This window comes from Gavialis gangeticus, unplaced genomic scaffold (assembly GCF_001723915.1).
Source record: "Gavialis gangeticus isolate Ggan-Ray unplaced genomic scaffold, GavGan_comp1, whole genome shotgun sequence".
Classification (NCBI taxonomy): Eukaryota; Metazoa; Chordata; order Crocodylia; family Gavialidae; genus Gavialis; species Gavialis gangeticus.
This window is the reverse complement of record NW_017728998.1, coordinates 4352225-4358672: the sequence shown is the minus strand read 5'-3', so window position 1 is coordinate 4358672 and position 6448 is coordinate 4352225. Positions and strand designations below refer to the sequence as shown.

General features: G+C 52.8%; 1 protein-coding gene across 2 annotated transcripts in view; it reads left to right on the top strand.

Annotated features, from left to right (window-relative positions):
- Window positions 1-6448, top strand: part of JPH3 (junctophilin 3) — a 113408-nt gene that overhangs the window by 95304 nt on the left and 11656 nt on the right. Inside the window, exon 1 of one of the 2 annotated variants that reach the window (XR_002095355.1) lies at window positions 1-75. The exons of the other annotated variant lie outside the window; for it this stretch is intronic. The gene's annotated coding sequence lies outside the window, so the exon portion shown is untranslated. The remainder of the gene's footprint in view (window positions 76-6448) is intronic. 2 annotated transcript variants of the gene reach the window in all.

The window sequence follows — 6448 nt, the reverse complement described above, 5'->3', positions numbered from 1 at the left end:
TCCCCGCCACAGAAATCCTTACCTGTTGCACTAGAGTCCGAGGAGGAGAACGGGGATGAGCTCAAATCCAGTACGGTAAGTGGGCAAGTCTCGTGTATTTAAACCTGGCTGAGGAAGTGGAGGCCTGGGTGAGCCCGAGCTGGTTCTGAACCATCGGTGCCAAATTGGCTCCCCCTGCCCCAAACACGCACACGTTCGTGCAGGAGGTGTTTGCTCCCCCTCCCTCATGGTACTAGGTAAGAAATAACCGTACGTTGAAGGTGATTTTTCCAGCTTAAAAAAAAAAATCCTTCAGTTCAGCTGTAAAATGGGAGGTTTTCAACCTCAGAATCAGGCTGCGTCCGTGAGAGGTGTCTGCACACATGGAAGTGGCAGGTCCCTTGATGCCATTTTGGGGGAGGGAGTGGACAGCTCTTTGTCCGGCCCCAAGTGAGACACAGTCCATCCGCCGCATCCCGGTGCTCGAGGTGTGCAATGGTGCTACGGGACTCCTTCAAAATATAACATCTGCTGCCCCCTGTCCCAGTGTTGCACTGCAAAGCCCGAAGTAAATGTGATTTTTTAAATTGTCTTGTGGTCAGGAAAGCGGCCCTACAAAAATGAGGGCTGTCCTCTGGAGTTTGGGACAGGCTGTGATGATGCTGGTGCTAGTTTTATTCCTGTAACTTGTAAGGAAGACCCATGCGGGTTCCCTCCTGCTGACCTCCCCTGTTATATTGTCCTGTGAATTGGGGCTGCAGCAGCTGAGCGGGGGGACACTTTCCCCTCCGAGTTGCATCGTGTTAGGAAAGCTTTGCTGCGGGGAGCAGGCCTTCTCTCCAGCTCAGAGAGCTGGACCCAACTCAGACCCTCTGCTCCAGTGTCAGGGTCCCACCTTGCTCGAAGCCCCACAGTTCAGATCCTTCCTTCTCGTGTCCTTGCGACAAGGTATTTATGCAGGAGTCAAGTAAGGGTGCCCTGGCATCCTAGCAGCAGTTTGGGTTTGGGTGCCTGCTGGCCTCGCTCATATTCCTTCTGTTTGGATGCAGCATTTTCCCCTTCTTGTCTTGAATTGTTGGTTTGAACAGTTCAACAGTAATCACGCTACTCCCCAGAGGTGGCTGCATTTCAGTACTGGGTCGAAGATAGAACTGGGCTGTTTAGATAGCTGATAAAAAAAGGACTTGCCTACTTCACGGGGAGGGACCTGAGGCCTAATTAATGTTTGCTCTGGAAGGCTTTAGTAAAGCACAACTGTTTTGTCACCTGTCGGCATCCCGACTCCCCCCACCTCCAGTGTTAGCCTAGGACAGGGTTTGCGGAGCCTGGCTTAGTGGCTTCAGCAGGGGACGGCAGGGGCAGGGATCCCCGAGCTGTAATCTCTTTTCAGCTGCTGATTCTCAGTGTCGCTTTGGAGAAATCACTTGCCTTCTTTGGGCCTCCAAAGACCCTGTCTACCAAATGAGACTCAGAGCCGTCCTGTCCTGCCCTCCCAAGGACATTTAGATAATCCCTTGCATGGAAAAAGGGAGCGCAGAAAGCACTATAGCAGTGCAAAGGCTTAGGAGAAGCTGCTACAAATCTGTGAGATCCTTTCAATGGAAAAGCACTGCCCCAAACACCTGCAGCTCCTGTTTGGCATCCCCTCAAGCATCTGCGGGGATCTGGATCCACCACACTGGTCCATTTGAGCCCGGATGCAGGGCTGTGTCGCTTGCATTGGCGGAGAAATCCAGGCACCATTGCTAGGCCTGATCCCCGCTGCGGGCGAGGCGCTAGAGATGGCATCACTCATGCACACAGTCGAATTCATCATCTACTCCCCCAGAGTTAGACAAGCTGAGGTTCACCCCGAGCGGTCGGACCCCACCTCCATGCTGGAGACGGAGTTACTATATAAATCGCACGCTCAGGAGGCTGGGACTTGAATCGCGGCTTCAAACCTAAACAAACATTAATACAAATAAGAGACTAATGCGTCCGGGAGAATCCTGAGCAATAATTAACGGGCGCTGCTTGCGAGTAAGGCCGTATAGGAAAGCCATTAGGATGCACATCATGCTCTTCAGTACCGTTGCTGTGAAGCAGCATGGCAGCTTTCTCACATTCGTAACCGAGGGTGGAACAGATGGTGGAGGTTTGGGATGAAGCTGATGCAGTACAGAGGAAGAGACGATACGTGGATTTAAATAACCCATGTTGCTGGCGACAATTTGTTCTAGCGAGCGTTCTGCTGGGTTAACGGGGCTTTCTTCCAGCAGTGTAAGGAGAAACGGGTCACAGAAGGACTTGGGTTGCCTTTGTGCCGCCCTAAAAACGCTCAGCGCCAAGGCCAAGCGAGCAGACGTCCCCGTCTCCTGTCACGCCACAAGTGCCGCCACATAAGTGGGATAAATTTGTGCCGCTTCTTCGCGGCAGGCGTCTGTCTGCTGTATGGCAGGAGAGCGCAGGGAGCTGTGCAGAGGCGCGCCCAGACATTTCAACTGGGTCTTGGTGCTGCAGACAGGGAAACGTTTGCAGAGACGTGGCCCAAGCGTTATGCCCTGGTCACTCCTGGAGCAGTCCCCAACCCCACGGGGCAGCAGGCCATACCTGTTTTGCCCAGTGAGGCACATGCTGTGCCCGAACACGTCCTGGCGCAGCTGATCCACTTCATGTGGTGATGCCTGTTTATAGCCTTGTTGAGCAAGGGTTCACGGGAGTCAAATCACGCAGAGTCCCTTGGGCACAGGGCGTGTGGTTTCATCCATGCTAGGAGGAGGTTGGGTGCAAGACAGCGCCTTCTGGACACAGCTTCAGGACACCTCAGGGCATCCAGCCTCACCACACGCCAGAATAATGCAAAGGCACTGGTGTCCATTTTACAGAATGGGGAAACCGAGGCACGGAGAGGATACAGCCCTTAGTTCCAGCTCATGCAAGAACCACATTTGCCAGGCTTTGCTCCAGCCCATGTCAAATCTGTGGGACTTCCAAGCAGAGTCCCCACCAGCCCCCACAGAGCAGCCAGTAGCATGCCAATGATAAGCCCCTTGAAAGAAAGGGAGGATGCAGCCGAGCGGGTGGCTTTATGACCTCCCATGAGTGCCCGGGTGCAGAAGTGAGGTTACCCATGCAGGTCAACCACCGTGAACCAGCTCCACACCAGCCATTGAGGAGACCGGCACAGAGCTGCAAAATTATCTCCCTTTTGGCGGTTCAGTCCCAGTGCAGCCCAGCTCAGGAGCTTGCCACCCACTGGGCTATCTCCGGTGAAGGATCCAGCTCAGTTCCCTGTGAACCCCGCAGCACAGCCAGCACTAACCTTCATCCCTTGCTTTTAGTCTTAGGAAGAGGCCCAGGGCTTGCAGAGCTTGTGACTCCACTCGAGAGCTGCTCCCTGCGGACTTGGGGCTCAGCAACATAGTGGAGGTGGCGGGGAAGCACGTGCTACTTCTCTTTGCATTTGGTGTTGGGGAAAAATACCACGATTCTGCACGGCGCTGGAGTCTCAAGGAACTTCTTGAGAGTTTGCATGGATTAGGGACCACAGAAGGATCCCGGCTTGGCTCTGGTGACCAGCCAGGCATTATAAATGGTGAGAGGGAGCGAGCTGACAAGGGCAGCAGATCCTTTTGTGACGAGGCGCCGTCTCTATCAAGATATTCTGAGCAGGTTTCACTGTCACCAGGGAAAGGGGAAGGGAGACGGCCAATCTGCAGCTAGCGCACTGCGTTGCTGCTGGGCCACGGGGAAGGCACGGAGACGTCAGCAGAGGACGCTTGCCTCCGTACCTGGCCGAGAGAAGGATGCAGGTGATAGGGGTCAAGGTTTAAAGGGGTCAGGAGGAGGACTCCAGCCTGGCTGCTCGGACAGCACGTGCAGAGGCGGGGAAATGATCCGTCATCAGCTCCCTCGGGGGCTTTAGAGAGGATCTCTGAAACTTCATCACCTTGAGTCCCAAAGCAACAGGGCAGCTGTGATTCATTGGGTCCAATTGGTGCTGATTGGAGTCAGCTGGCTTTGCACCAGGCCTTTTACTCACCATCAGGGGAGATGGATGGGAACAGAGTCCTCGCCCTGCGCCCAGGTCTACAACCCCCTCATCCTTATCATGTCTTCCCTGTGCCCGGTGAGCCCGTTTGCCTTGGAGCAAAAGGCTACACTGAAACAAGCCGTGGGCACGCAACCATTAAAATGCAATGCACGTTCCCCGATTCTCCCACAGGTGTAGGGCTGTCATATGTCCGCTGCACCCATTTTACAGATTACTCTGGTGTGAAGGTGCGTCCTGTCCCGGCTCTTGGAGCACCCTTGTTTAGAGCCGAGCAAGGGTTGGGCCATAGTTGCCTATCGCCTCCTTTAACCCTGTCGGATAGCCTACAGCTGGCCCCCACCATAAAGTGCTATCACATGCACAAAGCAAAGACAAGGTTAAAAAAGAGGGAAAGTACCTTATTCCCCCTCGAATCTCCTTCCAGTACCGTACAGACATTGCCGGCACTTCTGGAACAACACTAGGTAAATAGTTTTCAGAAGTGCGATGTTTAACATGACAGCATCCCTTTACAAACCTTTTCATCTCAGGGGGTTGGTGATGTAGCAAAAGGATTTGGCCTCCTTTACATGGCTATAGTTACCCTGTCTGTCCTTGAGTGCTTAGGGGCATGTCTGCGCTGTGCCCAGTGCCCCACACACCAGTGCTCACGCCCCCCCAAACTGGACCTGGAGCGGTGGGCTCAGCCTCTGACGCGGCTGTGGGGACAGAGTGACCCCAGAGCCACACGACCACTGCATTTCCAGGCTCGGTGTGTGCAAGCCATGCAGGTAGGTGGGTTGCACGTGGCAGCATCCCCAACTAGGACCGCTGGGAACATGGTGCAAACATTAACTCCTACAGTAGTCAGGTCTACCCCGCAGCCCAGCCCTTCCCCCAGCTCTGGAAAAATCGGGATCAAGATCTGGATTCCACCTTGGCGGCTGACCTCTCCCCTTCAGTAATTTGGTGCACCAGGATCCTGGCTGGGCTCCAGACTCTCGAGATATTTGCCTAGAGGTCCTGAGTTTGCAGGTCTGTGGCTTTTCGTAGTGCTGGCACTATGCTTTTGCTAGTGCTGGCAATCTGTGCAGGTGCACGAATGCACACAACCCTCCTCTGCACAGTGCTGTTACACCGAGGTTACACGCAGACATGTGCACCCTCGCACAACCAGTCCAGGCACCATCTAGCTCATGTGAGACAATTCAGGCCTGACTCTGTTTGTGATGATTTTTACCCAGGTGCTGGCCAGCTGTTGTGTAAAGCCAAGATCCTGGGATGTGCTGGGTGTGCTAGGAGTGGAGGGCACGGGGGCTCCTTGGACGATGGGGTGTCAATCCTGTGCACGTGTTTATTTCTATCGAGCAGTTCTTAATGCCTCAAAGGCCAGATCCTTAAAGGCTAATGGAAGTCAGCAGGAATTTTGCTTGAGTGAGGTCTGCATTGAGGCCTGGCAATTTCTCGTACCTTTATGCTGCACCCTTCTTTCCAAAAAAATGCACGGCTTTGGCATCCTCCAACCAGAGGTTCCCATAACCAGGGAAAAAACAAGAGTTGGCAGCTCAGACAGGTACACCGGGGCTGGCTACACAAACCCGCCAGTCTGGGAGATGCCCACCACTGAGGGGCAGTGCACCAGGACAAAGCCCATCTATTCCTCCAGAGTCCAGAAACCAGACCAGAGCCCCTGGCCATCAGTCGCACCCTCTGCAGAAACTCATGGCTTTTCCATAATGCCCTATTTTATTGTGCATTGGGGTTGAGTGACTGCTGCTGTTATATAAGATGATGCTTGGCCGGATTCTCATCAGGATTACTCCCATACTCACTTCCTAGAGCCTCTGGAGCCTGGCTGGTGTAAGGGAGGAAAATTTAGCCTGGCCTGTTTTACTTGGTAAACGGTCTTTAACTATTTAGCAGCAAGTTGTTCCTGTAGATTACATGGGGGCTACTAGTCAGCAAAAATGACACATGGCAGCTGATTTTTCAGCATTTTTCCAGTGCTGAGGCTGAAAAACAATGTATATATTTTTTTGCTGATCTGAGTTCTTAGTAATTACACTTAATAGGTCCCAGAGGGAGTCCTAGGTAACCTGCACTGTAGTTTCCATGGCAGAGAAACAAAGCCAGGGCTTGGGGATAATGAATAATAATGGCTTGTTAATACTTTAATGAATAATGCGGGATGTTATTTGTAACTCATCTACTCTTCATATCCTCGGTGACAAACCCAGGTGGTGCACCGCTGCTAAAAAACAAGGGAAACAATGCAATCGAAATGACAGCGTTTTGATTCTGCAGTAACGAGAGCAAGAATTGTTCCTGGTATTGCCGGAGCAGGAGGAACATGAACGCAGCAATTGAAACTCTTATTCACTAAGTGTTGGCAAAATGATCACTGCTATTTCGTAACGGGGGGTCCATTTTATTTTGGCTTATGGGTCCGTGACA